The 23,688-nt window shown below is 43.1% G+C and overlaps 1 long non-coding RNA gene across 1 annotated transcript; it reads right to left on the reverse strand.

Annotated features, from left to right (window-relative positions):
* Positions 1-1,067: 1,067 nt before the first annotated feature.
* LOC128813740 (uncharacterized) lies at positions 1,068-4,271 on the reverse strand. The gene is made up of 3 exons (XR_008439155.1): positions 4,184-4,271; positions 2,146-2,243; positions 1,068-1,156 (listed from the first exon to the last, which is right to left on the reverse strand). It is a non-coding gene; the product is annotated as an uncharacterized LOC128813740 (long non-coding RNA).
* Positions 4,272-23,688: the final 19,417 nt, after the last annotated feature.

A 23,688-nucleotide genomic window follows, 5' to 3' on the forward strand; every position in this document is an offset into this window, starting at 1 on the left:
GATGATCAGTTCTGGGCTGGAGCTGTTATTAAGTGCATGTTCTTCTTGCCTTTTCCTGAAGCAAAACCGCTGAGAAAATGCTCTGTACAGATATAATTTATGAGGGCAAGCAGATGTAGGGACATTCAGAGACAGGCTCAGCCCCTCCACGTGCTGAAATAGGAAAGATCAAGAGTTATTATGCTCAGGAGGTGGAGGACAATGTTGTCACCATTCAGCAACATCCCCTGCATTGCCAGGGGCAGAAACATTTCCATACAGCTGGAAACAGTAATTAATTAAGGTTACATTTTAGGGAATTCCTTAAGGGATCCTCACTATCCCCTAAGTTAGGCACTGCCTAAGCAGGGCCATGCAAACAGAGCAGTTTTTAAAGCAGTGAGGTAGAACAGCACCTCACCTACCCCAAAATAAGACATGAAAGAGAAGAAGTGAAGGGACAGTGAGAAAAAAAAAATTAAAATATTTTTCTTTTAGCACCATATCTACTGTGTGTACCACATTTACAATGTATGCCAGCTTTATGGTGCTGTAAATGCCCCAGCCTCTACCTGATTGTGGTCCTTGATGTTTGCACTAAATGAACCAGAGCATAATTCTGAAAATAAAAGCAAAATAGACCTTGGTGAGCTGAGGGATTGCCCTGCATTGAGGTGATGGCTTGGGACACTCCATGTTCCAGTCTGCAGCCCTCCACGTTTCTTCTTTCTGTTTCTCACAGAGGCCTTGATGCCTCCTCCATTTCCAGTTTCTCATTAAACTCCAATTGGGCAAATATTTCACTCCAGTGTGTCCTGATTTCTTCCAGTTTTTGGCAATTTGGAATTTCCACAGGCTTTGTGCACACAACCAACCTCAGGAAGCGCCTGCAGACATGCACAGTTTGCTGCAGTAATTTTGCACAAGCGTTGCTCACGGCGATGAACTGGAAATTCCATGTGTTCCTCATCAAAATCACACTTAATTGCAGCTAATTCCAGGGCTATCAGAGGAAGTGTTTGCACATTGCCTTATCACAGCCCCACTGGCAGCCACTTGCACTTAGTTTCCCATTTATTTCATATCCAGTTCAAAGCTGCCTTCCTTGGAATTCTCCACGGACCATTTCCAGCCATCTTCACAGATCTGGTGCCCACGTTCAGTTTCATTGAAGTCCCTGGGAAAATTTCCATTGATTTTAATTGAACAGGCTGTTCAGCTTCTTTTTTTTTTTTTTTTTTTTCCCTCTGGCAATGAAACATTCCAACCACAAAATTCAAGACCATGGGAGTGTGGGTCTCCTATTTTGTGGTGAAACAGAAAATCACCCTGGATTTTGTGAGATTTGCAAATAGGAAACATTTGGTGTGTTTTCCTCCTGAAACACACACCAGTTGTGTAATGGGTCTGAGTGTGAAATTGCTGTGAATTATGCATTGAGGTTTGCTACAACAGGACTTGGGAAAACAAAACTTACTTTGCATTTTATGTTACATTGTCAATTTTCTTAAGTTTGTCTGTTGCTTTTTTCTTCCCCGGGGGAAAAAAAATTTCATAATTCCCACATGTTTACTAAAACAGGGGCTCATACCATGATTTGAAAGAGGATTTCAGGCAGGGCAGATTTATTCCTATCTAGCCTATTACTGTTTCCACAGAATCATGGAACACTAAGGTTGGAAAAGACCTCAGAGATCATCAAGTCCAACCACTGAATGAATACATACCGGAATATTTGAGCCCCTAGATCTGCTTTCTCTGCAAAATAAAACTATGAAAGATGAAAAAGGGACATTGGCCATGATCCTCATCCTTTTTGAAGCAGTTGGGAAGAAAAGAACAGGATGTGGAGGCAGCCAGATAAGACTTGTTGGGTGACAGTCAGAGATGGATGCTCAGTGATTCCCAAATAATTGTGCCCCAATTCCAGGCATCTCCCAGGACTGGCACTTCCCTCCTGGGATTCCTTCCCTCTTGGGCAGGAAGATTCCTTTTCCTGGTCAAATTCTGTGACTATTTTGCTTGCAGCATTAAAGGTCTGCTTCCCCCCAGGTGCCCATTCAAGGGGGCTGTTATGAGTTCAGGAGCACTGGCCAACAGTGAGATGCCTCCCATGGCAATGAAAAGAAATCTACAACAAAAGAAGTCCAGAAAGTTCAAGTCTACCTCAGGTTCACTGGTTTCTGCTCTATTCTTTAATGCTATTCATCTCCTCACAATGCAGGACTGCAGAATTCAAACACATTTCCTCCAGGCTTCTTTTGCTGTACAAAAACAGGTTGATTCAATTAAAAAAATCCCCCAAACCAAACAAAACCCCACCAAAAAAATCCAAAAGAAACAAAAAAAACCCAAAAAAACCAAAACAACAACAACAACAAAAAAACCACTACCAACCAGAAAAACCCAAACCTCCAAAATATTATATGCTCTCCCTCCAAAAAAAAAAAACCCAAACTATACCCAAACCACCAAATACAAGCCCAAAGCCAAACTGTGTCTTTTACACTCAAGTAGCCTAACACAGAGGTTCCCCACACGAACAGCCAAGTGAAACCAAATAATTACCTGGATTCCTCACAAAGTGGAGTCCTGACAGCATCAAATTTCAAAATTTTTACCCCTGACAGAGCAAAAAAGCAGCCCCTCCTCCACGCCTGGCCAGGGCAAATGGGCATTGCTTAATGATTGGTATTGCCCTCCAGCCAGGAGAGTGTTAATTGAATGGATTCCATTACCATAGGAATAGCAAAAACCAGATTAAAAACCAAGCCAGCTGTAAACTGAGCCAGTGATTTTAATGGGAAGAAAATAAAGGCTGGCAATTGCATGGTGAAGTGCATCAAAATGTTAATTGCTTGCAGCCACATCCTTCTGAACTAGTGGAGAGGGTGCTGGAGATAAGGTCTGATAAAGCTCAGCAGAAGTTCTGCAGTGCTGGTAAATGCTAATTCTGCAGTGGAAATGAATGGGTAAAATGAGGAATAAATATCTGCAGCAGTGTGGCATTAGTGCTGGAGTAAGTTCCAAACTAGCACGTTTGGCTTTTGGTTTTACACCTGTGTAAATCTGTGTACATCTGTTTCAACTTGGAAGTTGAAATAGATGTACACAGAATTTTATTCTGTGGATTTCATTTATTCTTGCCTTGGTTTTTAGGCAAGGTTCTTCAGTGCAGCCAAGCAGGGCCAACCTGAGAACCAAACATAACTGGTATCACTGGTTTCTCCCCAAAACTCAGTTCCCAGGACCAAAATTTGTTGCATATTACAGCAACGCACCTCAAAACAAATTCACAGGTGAGCAGCAGAACAATCCTCCCCAGGGTTCACCCTGAATTCCTCTTAGAAAATCCATGTTTTTGGTGATCCACAGACGAGAGTATTTTAGTTAACAGCCACCTGAGGCACAAGAAACTTTGGAAAATCCAGCCTTAAATACAAATTCCAAGTTGTTCCAAAAATTCTCACCTCATCCAGACCATCCTACCCAGGTGTTTTATAGAGGGCTGAGCACACCTTCAGCCTGATCCTGACCCTGTTTGGTTTTAGGAACTGGCTGTAGGATAAATGTCCTTCTCACTGGCAATGTGAAACAGGACACAGAAAGAGGATGATTAAAGAAAATCCTATTGCATTCCTGATGGAATCATGGTTCTTACAGCCTCCCTAAATGCTAAGGGATGGAGTATTGATTTTAGTCAGACAAATCCCAAAATTACAGGAGGCTCTCCAAGCTACAGAGAGCACCCTGATGAGATCCTCTCAGCTCTCATTCCTTACTCATAACCACAGAATGTCCTCAAAACTGCCCTGACGGGAGCATGGAGAAATGAGAGTCTGGGGAATTTTGAAATGTCAGAAAAATGCAAATATCACGGATTAGTATTCCACAGAGAGCCATAATTTCCAGTGTTTGCACTCATTTTAGCATTCCTTTTAAATTAAAAGCACAATAGGTAAGCTGGCAGCATGCAGATGGTTTAAAGGGTTTGAAACATTCTTATTCATAATTTTGATTTTTTCTACCAGGAGCTATTTAGAACCCTTTTTTTTTTTTTTTTTGTGCTCTTTCAAAGGTAACAGGATTTGGTCTGGAAACGAAATTCAGCAGGAAACCAGGAGGTGATTCGATTTAATGGGTTTGCATATTTTAAACACAAATAATACGAGTTAATAACATCCCTTCAGAACTTTTAACACACCTTGATGCACAGGCACCGAGCTGTGTGGGGAAGATTGCAAGGGAGCAAACCTGAAATCCCCAGGGAACAGGCACAGGAGGAATGTGCCACTTAGGAGAGCCCTGAAGTGGATCTGAAGAGCATCACTGCACTCTGGTGAGTGCAGCTGGGGCAGATGAGGGATGTCACACTGGCACTGCACCATCACAGCTGCCAATGATCCTTGTGCAGGCTGCCCTGGAGCAGAGTCACAGAATAAAGCAGGGATTTATTCAAAGGATCTCCCCCACGGATCCACCTTGGGCAGCACCAGAGCCCAGCCAGGGCTGCACCCAAGAGGAACCAAAATGGTCCCAAAATGCACGAGCGCTCCCGGGGGCTCTCACTGGGATCAGCTCTGCTCCATTTGCACCTTGCAGTTCATTGTCCCATTCCAGCTTTAGCCCAGGCACTCCCATCCTGCTTGTTTTTCTCTCTCCAGCCCACGCTGTTTGTGCTCCTGGGGCTGAGATTTGGCTCATTTGTCCTTGGTGCCCAGCTGGAGCAGGAATTGTTTTGTCTCCCTGCTCTGTGCAGAGAGCTCACCATCCCCTAATGAAGCCCAGAACTGCACACTAAAGCAGTACAAAATCTGAAAAATAGAAAAGCTGAATCCTGAGGCATCACCAGAGGTAGCTCTGGAAGGGGAAATGCAGGAAGGGAATCAGGCGTTTGGTAAAACACATTAAAAACATCCCCAGAGTGAGGGAGGGGTGGGTTTAGAGCCAGCCATCAGCAAACACTGAACACTGATCATACTCATGCTGCTCTCTGACCCATAAAGGTCTCCCTTTCCTGGGGAATTTTGGGTTCAATTTCATCTTTAGAAGTTGGCTGAAATGCAGACAAATTGCTGTGGATCTGGCCTGGAGAGGGGAAAGATCCACCTTCCCTTTGCCCCTCTGCCTGAGGAGGTCCTGACACACATCAGAGCAGCACCACGGGTTGGGGTGTAAACCACAAACCTGGTCAGCAGTGCTGGAGCTGGATAGCCTCATTCCCCGCATCCCACTGGGTGTCCTGAGCTCTGATTTACCCTCTCCCCCTGACTTTTACCCTTTTCCTGGCCTCAGGACTCACACCTTGGCTGTGCCAACCTCGAGCAGTGAGCGCTACTTGTGAACAGACACTGCTACGGGAATAAAAGGATGTTGGGGGCTCCAGTTCATCCCTCAGCTCTCAGGGAATGGATTCTGAGCTTCCCACAGCTCCAGGGGTCTCCTCCTGTCCCAGACACAACTGCTTTGTTGGCTGCTCACGTGCAAACCCAGGAGCTGTGCCTTGTTGAGCTGGCCCCAGAGAAAACCTGTTGCCCAGCCCAGCTCAGGTGGAGCCCATATGGCATCTGCAGCTCCTTTGGGGCAGCTCCAGCACGTGCTGAGCTCCAGCAGCCAGCGAGCTGGGAATTTAGATGTCAAAGAGAAGATGAAAGACATCTATTTCTCCCTCTTAAAGATGTTTGTCCCTTCCCCGTTGCTTCAAGGACTCAGTCCTCGCGTGCCCAGCAGCACACTGCTGGTGGAGTCCCAGCAGTTAATGGATTTCCCCTTGCTAAGCAGGGGGAAAACACAGGAAAACAACCCAAAGAAACAAAAGCTTATCCTATTAGCTACTTGCCAATTATCCTTGATGGGTGATTGTGCCAGTGGCCAGGGGAGATGCTGGCAGGTGTAATTACTGTCTCCTTTTTGCAGGGTTATAACCTCTGACTTGCAAGGCCTGTCTTCAGGTACAGAAGAAAGAGAAATCCCTGAATAAATTATGATGAGCGTCTGCCCTGCATAAATAAGGACGATTTCAACTGAAACTGGATAATTTTAATTGCAAAAGCATTTTTCTCTCAGTCCTTCACCCCTCATGTTGGGTGATGAGAGAAAATATCCTCACAAAGAGTTGGGCTCGTTAAAATCGCAGGCACCAGGACAGAATGTTACAAGGGAAAATATTTATGTAGAAAAATATTGCACGTCTTGTTGACAAGAATCTACTCATGCTCATTACAAAAAGCTACAGCACAGTTTAAAACTGACAATCCATTACCAGAAATCCATCTTTTGCTTAGGATGATAAAGCAAGATTGAATTATAGATTTCACAGCAGCAATTCTGACATTCTGCATTTCAGCTCACACCTTCTGCTTTCCCAAAGCTTTTTTAATCTGTTCATTTGAAATAAATGGTCATGCTCAAAAAATTGCCTCAATTCGTGAATGTTTTCATTACAGGAAATGTAGGAACACAATCCCCAAAATTCCTCACAGACCTTGTTAAAAAAAAAGCTTTCTCATCAAAACCTAATTTTTAGCATTTATTCAGCTTTTTATGTTTTAATTTGATTTGTGAACAAGCACCTTCCCTGAGTGCAGGGTGGCTTTTCCTATTTAATTCAGATTTGCAGGGAGGGCTCAGATGTAGTTCCATGGTGGGCAAGATTCTGATTTCAGACCACTGCCATTCATACATGAACATTTAGTCACACATGAAACCCATCTGATCCACGGATTGCATTGCCACTGAATAGGGCAAGTTTGTTATCCACATTCTTCCACTAAATGAAACCTCTCTGTCTTGTGTGAAGCCATTTAAAATCGACATTCCCCTTTGCTGCACCTTGCTCAGTGCTGTGCCCCAGCGTTCAGCAGCTGGAATATGGGACCAGCTCCCTCAAGCTGGTGTTATCTCATCTCTGCTGGGGTCACTTTGATAATTCAATGACAAATAAATCAGTTAAAGCAGCCAAACCTCGCGTCCCTCCTCTTAAAGACCCATCCCCAGCGTGCAAACAGATGTGTGCGTGGGAGAGGGAAAGACTTCCCGACTCAGCCCTGAAATCTGAAAAAAAAAAAAGTTCAACATTCAAGTTCCACCAAATGCTAATGAGGCCGCGGTTTTTGTCAGGGCATGAATGACGGCAGCCAGGCCATTTGCAGCCACTGATGCGTTCAGCTGTTAATTGTCAGTGCCCATGGAGGGCACCTCAAATGAACCACAGCCTCCCTCCGTTCTCATCCCCCTTCCCGGCACAGGCTCCAAGAGAGAACAAGAAGTTCATCTGCCAAAATCTCCTCCTAAGTCAGGGTCCTTCAGAAATTATTAGGGGAAAGGAGGAGAGAGGAAACTCCAGGATTTTAGTGGTTTTTTTTCTTTATCACCCAAAGCTGCCATCACTCTGCTCTCACCTGTTCTTTGAGCTCCTGACCAGGCTCTGTCCCCTTTCCAGCCCAGGGGAGAAGGGTCCTGTGTGAGTGAGAAGCTGTAGCTCCTCTATTATTCCTATGATCAACGTATTTTTTACTGGATTTTACAGAAATATTCCACATCTCAGACTTTTGCCTCCCTCTTCCTCTTGCCTGCTCACACAGGGGCAGAGATTGTGTGCCATCATTTCCACAAGTGTTATTTTATGTGCCAGAAAACCTCTGCTCCAGCCCTCTACAGAAATATTTGAGTACCACAATTCAAGGATTCATGAAGGATTTCGTCTTAGACAACCAGCCCAAATAAAGTCCACAGTTTCATTTGCAGAGTGTGAAAATAAGTCACACAGCCACATCCATTTGCTGCGTGAGGCAATAACTCTCTCAGTGGATGCTCTGTGTGAGTGTAGAAGAACACCTGGCCCATCCCTTGGAAGCCCACACGACCATCTGCAGGGCATGAGCAAATATTAAAAAGTAAAACAGCCCCCAGGGAAAAGCCATGCATCACCAGAAAGAGCCACAGACCTGCTTCAGGTTAAACCCCATGAAAATAAAGCAGTGTTGGTGTCCCTGGGCATGGCAATTTCCTTCACCGCTTGCCTGTGAGGATTCCTGCTTTGTGTTCAGAGCAGGGGGATGGAAACAGATCCCACGGGCAGCACAAACACCCTGGGCAGCGATGCTGAGCTCAGACTGGAGTGGGAAGGGGAGCAGGGAGCTGAGCTCAGGTGATGTGGAGCTGAGCTGCACCAGGGGGACGATGCCAATTCAGCCCACGTCCTCAGCTAGCGGCAGAGAGAGTTTAGGGATGCATGGAACAGAAGGCTGAGGCCTTGGGGATCCATAACAAATATTTATCCTGAGAACAAACCCCCAAAGCCAGATCCAAATTGGTGCAATCTGGACGTGCAGAGTTTAGAAGCTTCAGCTGCAGAAACAGCGAGGACAGGAAGGGGCACTTCAGCCAGGCTCAGAGGGGCTCAAGAACCCCATGGATCCACCACAAAACTGGCCAGGGCTGTCACACCTATTTCATTTTTGTAACATTCCAAACCCTGTCCCATTCAGCCTGTAGGGTTTTTTTGTTTGTTTGTTTTTTTGGGGTATTTTTTTGGGTTTTTTTGGTTTTTTTTTTTTTTTTTTTTTTTTTTTTTTGGTTTTTTTTTTTTTCTTAAGAGAATGTGGCTAAACTTTATCGCCCTGAAAATGGTAAAAAAAAAAAAAAAAAAAAAAAAAAAACATTTTCTTAGTGAAATTTTCTTTCTTTTCTAACTGGAGCCACACTCAGGATCTGCCTCATGGCTCCATTGTGAGCACAGGCACAAATATCCTCAGATCTTCTTTCAAAAGCATTGCAAAATACTGTTTAAAGGAAAAATTTATAAGAATTGTGATTTTTTTTTTGGCAGTTGTTTTGATAACAGCTTGCTTGTTTTTAATTCCCATCCCTGGAAGTGTCCAAGGCCAGGTTGGACAGGGCTTGGAGCAACCTGGGATAGTGGAAGGTCTTGGATGAAAAGATCCTTTCTAATCCAAACCAATCAATGATTCTACGTTTAATCAACATAGAACCAAAAATAATAATGAGAGATTGTAGCAATTCCACAAGTGCTTTGACAAAAGTGCCATGTGCCTTAGTGGAGAGAAAAATCCTAGGAAAAGAAAAGTCACCTATCTCCATGTTCAATAGATTTCCAAACTTTTTGAAAATTGAAGTGGAATCTATTTTGCCCCAAAATGGAACTTTATCAAAGGATCCAAACTCTGACTTAAAGTTTCCTTTTGTAAAAAGCCCACTAAAGATTAGTGGAGGAAGGTTACCTTTGTATTAAAAAGAGGATTTTGAATAAGCAGCAAAATGAAATAGAAACCAGTCTTACCCCCTGATCATTCAGGTGGAGTGAAAGATCTTATCCTGCTGCTATAGATGGAGTAGGTTTAAATCCTAAGCAACCAGATTTTATTTCTAAGGTATTTTTCCTCCATTGGCCATTCTGTCCTACACCTTTGGGAGACATTCCTAGGCAGCAGCACTACCTTTAACATCAGTTTTTAATCTTCTCATTGAAGTGTCACAATTACAAGCCCTAAACCCTGGCTTTTCATGCAAGCTGATTTAGCAGCCTCTGTTCCTTGAAAATTCCAAATTCCATTACCAAAGAGACCCTGCCAATGACATGATATTACACAGCATGAAATCGTGCCGACACCTCATCTTCCAAGGGTCTTACACGACAAAAAGAATCACAAAATCTACACACTCATCATATCCTGAGTTTTTTCCAAACCTAAACAAGACACGAAGCTGTTTTCTGAGCCCTGCATGCATCAGCATCATTCAGCACAGGGAGCAATTTTCTGTTTGAAAGGAAACCACACTGGGATTCCGAATTAATATTAAAACCAACCCTCACACTCTTGTTGTCTCCCCAAAGAAACAGAGTTCTGAGCTGGGAAAGGAGGTGGGTTCAGCAGATGCAGCCGTTGCCCTGAATATTGCTTTCAGAAAAACAGAATAACAACAAAGCCCTGAGGTATTACCTGCTTTCTACCTGAAAGAACAGCAAAGTGGCTGTTCTACATTCTCCTCACAACATTTTCTTCCCTTTTGTAGTGACACAAGACCATCTCAACAGGACTCACAGGTGGCACTGTCAGAGCTCCAGACCTGGCTCGACAGGTACCCCAGAGAGGGTACAGTTATAATTTGTCTAATAAAAAAATAGAGAGAGAAGGAAAACTTAGTCATGGCAAGGTGAACCACAGGAAAAGGCAAAAGCAAATTTCACCTCCTTCAACACGGATGTTAAACTCAGTGTCTGCCCTTCAGCCCAAGCAGAGCAGGGATTTCAGGGGGAAAAAAGGCCAGAAAAACACCCACTTGTTCCAGGGTGGTGTGGTCAGGTGTCTGTCCACGTGGCTTTAGTGCAGCTGGATCCTTCTCTCTTGAATCAGCCAGGAACTCCAGGGACCCCCAGGCTGAGTTTAGGAGAGGTTTATCCTTCCCAGACAGGGAAATGCAGCTCTCCACCATCACCAGAACACGAGAAGCAAAGTCGGTAGAACAAGTTAAATCCGAGCCTGTCAAGTTTCAGAAGCAAATTTTTTACCAAAAAAAGTGACCTCAAAACCAGCCTGAAAAGGGCCAGACCTTCATCTCCTCCTCATCCCCTCCTGCAGGAGCTCAGCTGATGTCGGGACAGCTCAGAATCAGCCGTGACACTTTCAGCAGCTGCTGGCATGAAACACAATTCCCTGAGACAATCCTCAGAGCTAAAGACACAGTGCCAAGACTGCAAGGAAAGAAATTGCAGATCTTCAAGTGAAAATGAACTGATGGAAGGAAAACTGAGGCAAATGGATCACAGGTCACTTATTTTCTCTTCAATTCTTTGAGCCTGTTAATTCTGAACCAAAACTCATAACAGGATGTATTTCACATGGATTTTCATGGGAGAATGGCAGTATCCACAGAAATTGTACTGGGATATCATTTTGAAAGTTATTCTTAAATTTTATTTTGTATTATTGCGATCCACAGCACATAGATAAATAAACCAAGAGTGTAAATAATAAAAATAACCCACTAAAAATAAAATACTACAGGCAGTTGGTTGCTTGGTTACAACTTTATGGTGCACACACCCATGGGTAGCAGTGATATTGTCTGATTCAGCTCTTGGGAGAATATCTAAATCCCAGTAATTCCCCAATAACTCCAGCCCACGCCAGCCTGCAATGAAGCCTTTGCAATATAGAAGCAGGCACGTGATGTATGCCAGGCTGGAGCCTTGAATCTCCACTTAATTCATCATTTTGCTGGGCTGATAAATAAGCTGTGTCCCTCTCAGTCTGGAGGGGGGGTGATGGCAGTGAGGGCAGGGCCAAGGACACTCCCTGCCCCTCAGCCCTGCCCCAACATCTGCATTTGTGATTTAAAACATCCCAGGTGCTTCCCTGGCACCTTTTATTTTTTTTTTGCAGAAGCACAAAGGAATAACTGGTATTTAATGAACAATAATGTAAGAGAGGAGAAATTCCATTGGCAGATTGCAGCTCCAGCCTTTAATCTTCATTAAGGATTCAAACACAAGCATCTAAGGCAAGATTCAAGTGGGATGATGAAATTCCTTTTGTTTAATGGATAACAATCAAGGAACACATAATCCCTTATCGCAGTGATTCTGCAGCTCCTCTGTCCCTTTTATGTGCATTATACACCCTAATGGGTTTTACAGCAATTTAGGCCACAAGACAAAGCATCTGGCAAAGACTAATTTACAACAACGTTGCTCTAAGAGTAACAAATCCCACCCACAACACTGAAATATTGGGTGCTGCAGGCATTTCATCTCCCAGTCCTGTAAATACTCCTCAAAAAGAGAATTTCTAGACAACAAGGAAACTTCTCCCGCGCTGTTACATTCCCTTATAATTGTTATCTTTTTGAATAGCAGGCTGATTCCTTTTCACTCATTAATAAGATTATCTCCCATTAATAGAGATATTGCCCATGCCCTTCCTCGATGTCCTTGCAGGATATCAATGCCACACAAAGTGGCCACCCCTTAAATGGGATTAATGGGATTCTGAATTCAAAGGTAAATAAATATCATAAACAACACAGAGTAAGCCACTGAGAAGGTTTGTACAAACAGCTTACAGATTTCAGGGGGGAAATGTAGAGGGAAAACATGATCTGTGTGTGTGTGTGTGCAGGCAAGGCAAGCGAGGAAATGATGAATGTGTGGAAAAATGGGATCAGTGCTCCCTTTTCCTTTAAGTGAGGCTGAGGTGCATTTGAATTAGGAGATCTCTGCTGATCACAGCTCTGTTCTGTCAAGTAAAACCCTGCAAACACAGGTACAAGCAATGCCTCCCACCACAGCATTATTCAGACCCCTTGGAATTTAAAGGAATGTCCTTCCAGTCTTTCCTGAACTATTTTCAGGAGCACTGTTAAGTTCTCCAGCACTTCAAGCAGTTTAGAAACCTTGCAGTCATTCATTTTACCTCACAGGCTCTCACTGCTCCTGGAAGCTTTTTGAGTAAATCCTTGCTGGAGCAAAGCAGATCTTATGGGAGGTGGAATAATTTTCTCTAAGAAAAGTGCTGTTGAGAGAAAATCCCCAAAAAACATTCAGCAGTTGAAACAGTTAATTGCCTGCTGAGACTATGACTCCTTTTTCTTCCCCCCGACAGACATCTCACAGTAACTTTTGAAGGAGCTGATTACCCACATTTGGGTTCTCACAGGGAAAGGCACAGACCCATTGGATGAATTGTTAATATTCTCTTTGCACCTGCAGTCTGCTACTTACAGACAAATTTTCCAAGCACTTCACCATTCTTTGAGTGTTCTCTGTACTCCCTGAAATTCTTAAATTGCATAAATTGTGTGAATACCACCCTGCCCATAAATCCTGGGATGTGTGTGACCTTTTGGTCACTCACTTTCATGGGAGTTATTTTTCCATTGATTATTAAACAGCAGTTTTCACGTCATTTTGTGACTATTTTGCAGGTCTTAACCAACTGTGTATTACTCACATTGATCTAAAAAGACCTGACAGGAAATAAAAATGAAAATTCAAAGCACTGTTTAAAGGATATTAAATTTCCTGAGTGGATCCAGATGTTGCCCTTGTCTCTTCATTGAGAACCACCTAAATCTGAAGAAGCCAATCCAAAAGCAGGAATGGCAAAGAGCTCAGGTTTTCCTGCATGATTTAGAGAGAGATACAAAAAAAAATGTATCCCACACATCCCATAATTTTATCCAAGCCTTATTGCACAAGGACGCTGTGGTTTTCTCCTCTCACACTGACTAAAACATCCCAATTTTGTTCTTTTTTTCAGTATCATTTTGCCCTGCTGAAAAGCATTATCTGGGAGAAATCTCTGCAAAGAGAGATCACTCCACAGGAATTGTGTCTGTGATTGTACCAGAACTTCTCTCTCTACCTTCTACCTTGCCTGCAAAGGATTTAGCAAGGTGAAAGTTGAACAAAATTATAATTTATAGATATAAAAATAATATATAAATTATATATATAAAATATATAGAAAAATATTATATAGCATATATAAAATATATAAATATAATATATATTTTTATATATAAATCTTATATATAATATAGAAATATATAAGTATATATATATTTTATATATATATATATATATTATATAGAATTAAATTATAATTTTTTTGCCAGGAGAGCTCAGGACTGAAGTGGGGATTGCAGGGTTTGCCATCCCATCAGCAGGGAGCAGGAAATGGGATCTCATTCCTTTTGATGCCCCTGGATCCAGCACCCAAACCACGACTCTGCTGGGCCAGACTTTATCACTCTGCATCATTTGCAGTGTGACTGCTGGCAGGACTTGCAGGGCTAATTTCAGTTAGAGTTTCATTTTTATTTCTTTAATGGCTTTGTGACCAAGCAGTCTCCCCCCCTCTCTGCTCAACAGATTTATGTTGTGTGGAGCTACATCTGTTTCAGTGCCTTAAACTGCTCCAATCTGAGCACTATTGACATTTTCATTATGTGTGAGTTGACAGTACATGGCTGTATTAAGGGATTTCCAATCCTGGCAGGGAGGGGTGTGATCTCTCTTTGCAGAGATTTCTCCAGATAATGCTTTTAAGCAGGACAAAATGATAATGCAAAAAAAAAAAAAAATGAAAAAAAAGGGATGTTTTAGTCAGTGTAAGAGGAGAAAATCACAGCATCCTTGTGAAATAAGTGCTGGCTGGAGAGCAAGGTACGTGGCATTAATATATATCAGTATCTATATTCCAGAAGAAGAGAGCCAAAGACTATAATTAGCTCTGAAGCTAAAGTATGAGCAGCATAATAATAACTATTAGTCTAAAAAGGAATATAATGAATAAAAGCCCAATTCACAAAGGAACACAGTGTTAATATTGAAATTTGGACATGGGGAAATGGTAAGCTGTAAAAGAGGAGCTTTTAATGACACTTTGTGTCCAGGCAATTTATTCAGGATAGATAAAAAAAAAGGGAACAATTATCATTTACAAGAACAAGGAGTGTTTTAAACATGCTTGGTCATTGTCTACCAAATCAATCATTGCCTTTGATGTGTCTCCAGTGTGCACGTGCACAACCTGTGCTGCACAAACACACACACAAAATACATCTATAAACACATTAAATCTGCCATTTTCCCACAACAGTTCAAAAACGAGTGGTGAAAAATGTTGGAACAGAGAAAAACCAAACTTCACAGGAGATCTCCCTGGTTGTTCTCCAGATCTGACCTTGAAGGCTCCTCACATGATTGTAAGAGCCTGCTCCTGTTATTGACCAATTATTTACACATTTCTATTCAAACCTAAGGCTTGAGAAAAGGGGGAAAGGGAGGGAAGATAATGTGGCTTTAAAAGCTCTCTCTTGTTCTGGATGCAGACAAAGATAAGTTGGTTAAGCCACACAAACTAAAAAAGACAAGGAGTGTGTTGCCTGTGTTGATATTCCCTCAGTGATCCCAGGTTTGTTAGGAGAAGGCAAGATCAAAGTACGGGCACTTCTCAGTACAAGACAACATCCCAAAGGGGATCAGATCACACTGTAATGTTTCCTGTTAAAAGAGTTGTTTTCTGTAGGGTTTGTAGTGATGCCTCAGGTTTTTCCTTTTCTATTTTTCACATTCTGTGCTGCTTTAGTGTGCAGTTCTGAGCATCACATTAGGGGATGGTGAGCTCTCTGCACAGAGCAGGGAGACAAAACAATTCCTTCTCCAGCTGGGCACCAAGGACAAATGATCCAAATCTCAGGCCCAGGAGCACAAACAGCGTGGGCTGGAGAGAGAAAAACAAGCAGGATGGGAGTGCCTGGGCTAAAGCTGGAATGGGACAATGAACTGCAAGGTGCAAATGGAGCAGAGCTGATCCCAGTGAGAGCCCCCGGGAGCGCTCGTGCATTTTGGGATCATTTTGGTTCCTCTTGGCTGCAGCCCTGGCTGGGCTCTGGTGCTGCCCAAGGTGCATCCATGGAGGGAATCCTTTGAATCAATCCCTGCTTTATTCTGTGACTCTGCCCAGCCTCTGCTCTAAGGCCTGCACAAGGCCTCAGCAGCAGAACCAGTTGATCCTTTTTAATACAACAAAACTTCTGAGAATTCAATCCCTTCCTGCTGAGTTTGCAATGGGAGTGAGAGGGGAGAGATTCAGACAGGAAGAGAATTACTCCAACCCTGAGCTGACAAACCAGTCACATTCCTGTCCCACGGCTCCATCATCTCTCCTTTGATTCCACCAGTGCCTCACTATTCAACACATTAAAACATTTCTGCTCTGCACTAAAGGCTGCCATGCTCTTGGCCTGACCCATGTGTCTGTTCTTCCTCCACTCTCCCTTCAAATTTTCCCATTCTTTTCCCTGCTTCTGCATTAATATTTACACAAATTTCTCTGTGTCATGTAATGATATGTAATGATATGTAATTCTCTGTCATCTTGTCACCTACACCTAAAATAATCTGCTGTTTTTCGCTCCCAATTATGCTATCTCACCAAATAACTCCTTATAAAATATGAAAACAATAAACTGATCTCTTTCATAAATGGATGCTCCTCACTGGTGATAACAATGGGCTTTTATGATTTACATGGCAGCTTGCTAGAAACTTTATGTATAATTTTTCTCTCGTATCTCACATGAATTACATACAATTAATACTTATAAAAATGGCTCAAACATAACCCATGCAGGAAGGTTGTAGAGTCGTAGCACCACAGAATGGTTTGAGTTGGAAAGGACCTTTAGGATGATCTAATTCCAGCCCCTGCCATGGCAGGGACACCTCCCACTGTCCCAGGCTGCTCCAAGCCCTGTCCAGCCTGGCCTTGGGCACTGCCAGGGATCCAGGGGCAGCCCCAGCTGCTCTGGGCACCTGTGCCAGGGCCTGCCCACCCTCCCAGGGAACAATTTCTTGCTGATTTAAACCCCTGAGTTTTAATTTGTCTGCAAACCAAGAGAGCTTTTCTAAAGGTGCTGATGTTGTTGTTTCCATCAGGTTGAAAACAAGTGTAAATTTCTACCTGTTCATTAAAATAAGTCATTTTAAACCCAGGGTTAGATGAGTTCCACACCCATCAAGGCTCTCTGACCCACGCTGACCCTACAGAAGCAATTTTGTGGAACCTGTACAAATGGAGAGAGTGGAATTACAGGGAACAAGGATCACCTGTTTTCTATACAACATTCTGCCAACACTTCAATAACACAGAATGCAACAGCACTGACTGAACAAATCTGGGTTTATATCAGAAAAGAGCCCAGAAACTTCAGATTTTCTCCCAAAGGTTGTGTCAGCTGAGGCTAAATCTTACACATACAACACAAAACAACAACATTAATTTGAATTTACAGCATATTTGGAGTTTCTCAAGAGTTCACACCACGGTGACGTGCAAGGGGGACTAAAAGTGAGAGTAGCTGTGGACAAAGCAATTAACATCTCTGTTCTGTGCTATTGATCCAGCTGATCCCTCTGCTAACAAACCTCCAAAGCCAGCCCAGAAAACGTTTGATAATCATGCAAGATGAAACAGATAACAGCCAAATAATCAATTAAACAGAGCCTTGCAAGGCCTGCTTTGAGGATCAAGAAAGAGCAGGGAGATCAAATGAAGAAAAAATTATAATTTACAGTCAGGGAAGCTCTGTAAGATGTTTATTTGAAGTCTAAACTGATAACACAATCCCACAAAACGGGGACTTCAGCATCCTGGGGGGATGAGAATGAGCCTCTCCTGCTGGAGAAAAACTTCCAGGGCAGGACTGAGTGTGACCCTCAGTCACAGCAGGGTCTGGGATCAGTGGGCTGGGAAACTGAAAAAAGAGGTTTTACAGGGGGAAAAAAAAGAACACAGCAGCCCTTTGACTTGCAGCAACTCCTGATGGGGTAAAAGAAAGTTATGGGAGCAACTGAGGAGGAAAAGAGTTAAAGTATCCTTGCCTTCATCTTGTAAACTCAGGAAAATCTGATGGAAGCCAGCTACAAAGGATACAAAACCTGGAAATAAACATTATTCTATTTCACTTCATATCTAGGTGTTTTGTGTGTTGGGACAACCTGCCTTTTTCCTAAATAGATGAGATAATGTTCTTTTTTAATAGTTAGAATAATTAGAATAATGAGTAACATTTCAATCAACATACACAAAAAATCCCCAAAATAAAACACAAACCAAAAAAACCCCAAAACCAAAAAAAACAACCAAAACAAACCCCAAAAATAACCAAAACCCCCACCAAATCCAAAACCTCTGCCACCAGTCCTGTTGGCTGATCATACATTTCAAGTAATAAACACAAGCATGAGATTTGATAAAGAACAGGAATGAAGACATCCAAATCTTTTTGCTCTCCTTCCCTTTTCTACTTGATTCCCCAAATATTTAAATCCTATTTTTTCATTCAGCTGGGACTTGCAGTAGTCATTACCCTGTAGGAAGCAATTCACTGGACAAAGCATTAAACAGCAGCCCCACTGGGCCTTTTTGGTCAATAATACTTAAAAAATTTCAAATTACCACATTTGGGGGCCTTGGGTACTTCAAGTGAGCTGTCTTTATCCACAGAAATATTTAAAAAAAAAGAAAGAATAGTGAAAGATTTATGGAGTAAAACTGATTCAGTATCATGCACACTATTATGTCCACAAAGGGTTAAAATACCCAATTGAAATGCTGCTGCTGCTTTATTTCTTCTTTACAAAATATTTAAATATTAACAGTGATTTGAATCTCTGCTGCAAATTCCAAAATGGCATAAACCAAAAGTACTTCTATTTATTTAATTACAAGGTCAGCAACTTCTTACAGAAAATCAGGTCCAAGGAGTAAAATATAAATGAGTTTACTCAGGATATTTCAGTGATTTTTTTTTTTTTAATTATTATTTTTTCCCCACCTTCCCTCAGACACCACCAGAACACTTGTCCTGACAGGATTTCTGCCACCTCCCCAGCTGGCTCCTTGGAAAAACATCTGCTGTCCCAAAACAGGACTGGAAGGTTTGTGCAAGGCAAGGAATGGAAGCTGGGGAATGATGGTCATGTGGAGCAGAGGAAAAGTGATGAAATCAAAAGCCTGAAATCCTGCAGGAATTGGTGCAAAAAAAAAAAAGGGAATACAGAGATGAAAAAAGGCCAGGAATGCTTTAATGAGACAACATCCACCAAGTTTGGCAATCCAACCTTAGAGGGAAAAGTCTCCATCTATTTAGAGAGTTGATATTCCTGATTGTAAATGCACCCAGTGAGGAGAAAAGGATTTGTAAGTTAAAAAAAAAAAAAAAAAGAGGAAAAAAGTTAATAAGTTAATATAAATTAGCCAGGAATATATTTATTCTGAAATTAGATAACAGCCTCTTCCCCATTACTGGGGAAAGGTTACAGAACAGAGTCCCAAGAGGAGAAAAATTCTAATTAGTTTTCAAGTGGCACTTGAGCACCTCCTGGAAGGTTTTCCATGGCATGGATATCTCCTAGAGCAGAGGACTGAACCCATGACCCAGCAGATCCCATTCTCTCCTCAGAGTTTCTCCCCGTTAATTTCCATGTACCACCAAAACCTGACCCTTCCTCGTGCTTTTAACACCTTAGGTTCCATTTAATGCCTGAATTCATGGTTTGGGGAGCTCCATATATATTTTAATGTTTAAAAAAAAAAAACACTTTGTTTCTTGAAAGCAGCCAAACGAAACGTGGCACTGTGCTGCAGCTCCTGACTGCACACATACTGCTGTGGCCCTCGATGTGAACGTTGTTTAATGAGTGTCCCTGGAGGGATTAGCGTGTCAATGTGTGGATATTGATTTCCTAATCCAGCCCATCAAAGCTGCTATGATCTGGCGGCAGCACAAGAGGCAGGAGTTCAAGGTTCTTCACACAGCTCCCACAGTATGTTCTCAAGCCTCTTGATGTGAGAATTAGCTCACTCCTGAAGTCCAATTAATCTGATGAGGCTGTCAACAAAGATGCCATTTCTCATCACATTTTTGGGGATGTGGACACCTGTCTAAAATAGAGGATGAGATCATCAGCTCATTAGCATTTTCCAGCAGATGGCAAAAAGCTGCATTTCGTATCATTTTTGGGCTGCTCCACGTTTTGTAGCCAGACCTCTGAGCTGTGGGACAACAAAGTCAGCTTCTTCAATTTGAGTAGCTGGCAGGGACATATGTAGCCACCAACAGGATCCTGGAATCAGGATTACAGCACAGACAGGAGGAGTTTGTGATCTCAATCCAGACATTTCAATAAATAAACCAATAAATCGGAGAAGAAAACTGAGCAGAACTGGGGGAGGGAGATCAGCTAAACAAAAGCTTTTCCTGAGTAAATTCAAATTTCACCCAATATTCCTTCCCCTGGAATATTCCAGTGTGGGATGTTTCAGTTTTCTGTAGGGTCACTATCCCATCTCTTTAAGGTCTGTGACCAAGAGCTCTGCCTGGTCCTGCAGAGGACACTTCCATGTCACACAGGGGTTCCTGGAGGAGGTGGGAGCTCCACACTGCCTGTGCCACCAGCAGAAGCAGGAACCCCCTATTGTAAATGCACGTGAACCCAGTGGGAGGAAATGCTGATGTCTGACTCCAGTTCAGAGGGCTGAATGATTTCTTTATTATAACTATGCTATAATACATTCATATACTATTTAAAGGAAATACTAAAACTACAAACCTACTTTTCTAACTGCCATATCTAACTCACAACTCGTGACCCTCTCTGAGAGTGCAGCCACAGGTGGGTTGGATTGGCCACCAGCCCCAAACAATCCTCACCAGAATCCAACCAAGCAATGCCCCCAGGTAAACAATTCTCCAAGCACATTCCACATGGGAAAAACAAGGAGCAGAAACAGAAATTGTTTTCTCTTTCTTTCCTCTGTGCTCCTCTATGAAAAGTCCTGAAGGAGAGAAGGATGTGCCTGCCACACTCCCTGACAGTCCCTGTGCAGCTGCTGCTCCTCAGCTGGGGCCTCAGTCCCTCCTGTGCTCACAGCAAAGCTGTTTAACAAAACTGGAGCAAAACCAGCTTCTAACAAGTTTCCAGCTGAGCTAAATATGGCAAGAAGAGAACTTGTAAGTGCTCAGCCTTGTCAGGATTACTGCAGGAATAGCCAGTGGTGGAGTTTTCTCAGCATCTAGAGAAACTGCTGTCAAATAAAAGGAATATTTTTGAAGGCTTGATGAGGAGCCCTCCTTTTTTCCCTTAACCACACAACTCTCACTACACAGCCCCCATATTGCTTTGGCTGCTCAGACATGTCACAGCACAAATTGGCATCCTTCCTATTTTTGATATCATCTAATTCCCTGGGTCATTAGTTATGTAATCATAATCATTTTTCTGCTGGGCTGATTGGTGTGATCCATCTCGTCTCCTTTTCCCATCTCACCTCTTTAGTAGTGTTGGAGCATGGATGGGAACATCCAAGTCCCTCAGGGCACCATCTGCTACTACCCTGAGCAGGGAGGGCTAAATGAATGACATACTGTACAGTACTTCCTACTCATTAGTTACTGATCCCTTATGGTGCTGAGGCTTTTTCATTCATTCCATTACAGATTTGTTCACTAATTTGTTCATTTCTATCCCCTTTCCTTTCTGCCCACATCTAAAGGCTTCACAAAGTGGGGGGGAAAAGCCTAAAGGCTGAGAAAGTGGTAATAATATGAGCATGGCAACAAAGGACAGTGTAGGAGATCAGTGTTCAAACTGTGAACAGGAAAAAAAAAAAAACCATGAAAAATACTCCCAGGCATCACAAAGTAACAGGGATTAAATATAAAAGTGAATTTATCCAGGGCTGTGAGTCACCTGCCTGTGGAGCCCCGTTAACACAACAGATGAATCTTTTATATGTAAACAACACCCACTCCAAAAGCTCTCCCTCCTTTCCCAAAAGGATTAGAATCCAGGAAACAATGAGGAGATGCCTTCTGAAGTTGTGATTAAGGTGTGTGCACCTCCCATCGTGTACCTGCTTTGCTCCAGGAGGCACTGCCCCAGGATAAAGGAGCTCAAATTGAAGAAGCATTTGCATTTCCCCTCATTTATGTTCATCTCCCTAAAACAGATTGCTTCTTTTATTGTTCTGTGTAGCACCATAAACGTAGATGGCCTTTGAAAGCCAAATATCACTCTTGCTAAGTAATTGTCAATTAAATTCAGTATTAATTATTCTTAATAGCCCAATCTCATCTGCTGTTTTCCATGTGTCTCATTTTTGCACGGTTCTAATGTCAGAGCAGATGAGTTTCAGTTTGGAGGTTTACTTAAAGCCCCCATTTAATGAAATCACTGTATTGTTGGTGAGAGTGTAAAGCTCTGGAATGAAACTGCCAGAACTGGTTACAAAACCTCCCAGCCACTGCAGGCACATCCAGCTCTGGTAAGGAAACATCAAATGATGACAGAAGGTGCAATAACTTAATAATCAGTCCAGGCTTTAATTATATTGCCAGTCAAAGCCTTTGTTTCTTTAATATAGAGTGTTGGAAGACACGGCTTCCCATCCCCATTAAGACAGAAAAATGTTAAGAATTCCATTTCTGTCTAAATTTCCACTCTCCACCATGGGACCACATGCCTGGAAGGATGGAGAAGTGCTGCAGGGTTCCCTGAAGCTGTGTCCCATGTCCATGGCAGGACCAAGGGCTGCCCAGGCCTGGCTGGAGCAGCCAAACCTCCAGGAGATCATTCCACGGCTGCTGGACAGTCCCTCTGTCCATGCCTGAGGGCAAGAGCCTCAGCTGGCACCTCTCCTCTGCTGGGAGCAGGCTGCAAACCCCTCTGAGAGCAGCCCAAAAGGAAGCCTCAGGTGCTCCCCCCTCCAGGTGGAGCCTGGTGAAGCTCAGGGGCTGTTCCTAAGGGGTCAGATTTTCCCTGGCCTCCAGGATGGATGTGCTGGCATTGCTCTCCAGCCTTGCTGCCAGTCCTCCTGCACAGGAGGCAGCTCTCAGCTCTGCCTGAGCAGTTCTGTGCTCACAAATGGCTGGTGCCTCATTAGGCAGGAGGCAGAAAGAGGTGGAAAGGGAACAACAAAGGTGATACAGCTCACCTCTGCCCCCAGACCTGACCAGCTGCTGCTGAGGGTTTGTGCTGGGACAGGGTTTGTTTCTGCTGCTCCTCTTGGTCTCCAAATGGCATTTTTAAAATTTTGTGGTTCAGACTTTGGCCTTGTTACAGCACAGAGGGAGCTCGTGCACAAACAGGGGGTCAAAGACACCCCCAGTCAATCTGTCACTTCCTCAGCAGGATGAAAGGAGACATTAAGCAGTGCTAAGATCCATGAAATCCCAGGGAATAATGGCAGCTCCCTGAAACGGGGCTGTATTTTTCACATAACAGCCTGGCACCAAACAGCAAAACAGGACATAGGGTAAAATTCATAACAAACAAATTTAAAAGGATCCTCAGTTCAGACACTGTAAGAGGCATTCTTCAAATGCCTTTCAGCCATTCATTCTTCCTTGTATCCATGTGAATGTTCCCCCTTGGCCTTTTGTTTTCATTTTAGCTTTCTAAGCCTCTGTGCCATTCCAGAAGCTGTTTCCCCCCTCTCCCTGTCCCTTCCCTCCCAGCCCTCCTCATTCTACCTCTTCAAGACCCTTTCTCCTGTGTGATTTGGAATTTGGAACTCATGCTCTGCTCTTTCTAAATTCTGTTTTGCTTCTTAAACCCTTTTTTTTTTATTTCCCCCTCCCCGACTGATTCCCCTTTTCCATTAAGCTAGATTTTTTTTTTTTTTTTTAATCCCCCACCCTCAAAAAGAGCATTTTATCCTGGCCAAACTCAGGCCTTGCCATGTTCTCATTTACAAATGTCACTGCAGCAGGGCTGAAATCCTGCTCGGGCTCTGGGAGCTGTGCTGGCACAGAACAAAGGCATCGCAGTGCCTCGCACACCACGGCGTTGTTTTCCCTCATTCCTCCTCCAGGAACAGCTTGCAGTGACATTTTAGCAAAAGTCACGCTCTTTTTACAGCTCCTCCCCCTGCTGACAGCAGGAATTCCCAGTCCTTTTAGGAGAAGCCCTGAAAGACTGACCCGGAGCAGCAGAGAAGGAGACAGAGCCCCCCATTCCTGTCTGGCTGCCCTGATTTCAGCCCACACCAAGATCTGAGATGTTCTTCCCCGTCATCAAATGCTTAATTGTAATTTGTAATCTTTAGCTCAGCACATTAACTCCAACAGGGAGATCTCTGTGGGGACCCCAGAAGGGTCAGAGATAACCTTGACATC

The sequence above is a fragment of the Vidua macroura genome, chromosome 13 (assembly GCF_024509145.1).
Source record: "Vidua macroura isolate BioBank_ID:100142 chromosome 13, ASM2450914v1, whole genome shotgun sequence".
Lineage (NCBI taxonomy): Eukaryota > Metazoa > Chordata > Aves > Passeriformes > Viduidae > Vidua > Vidua macroura.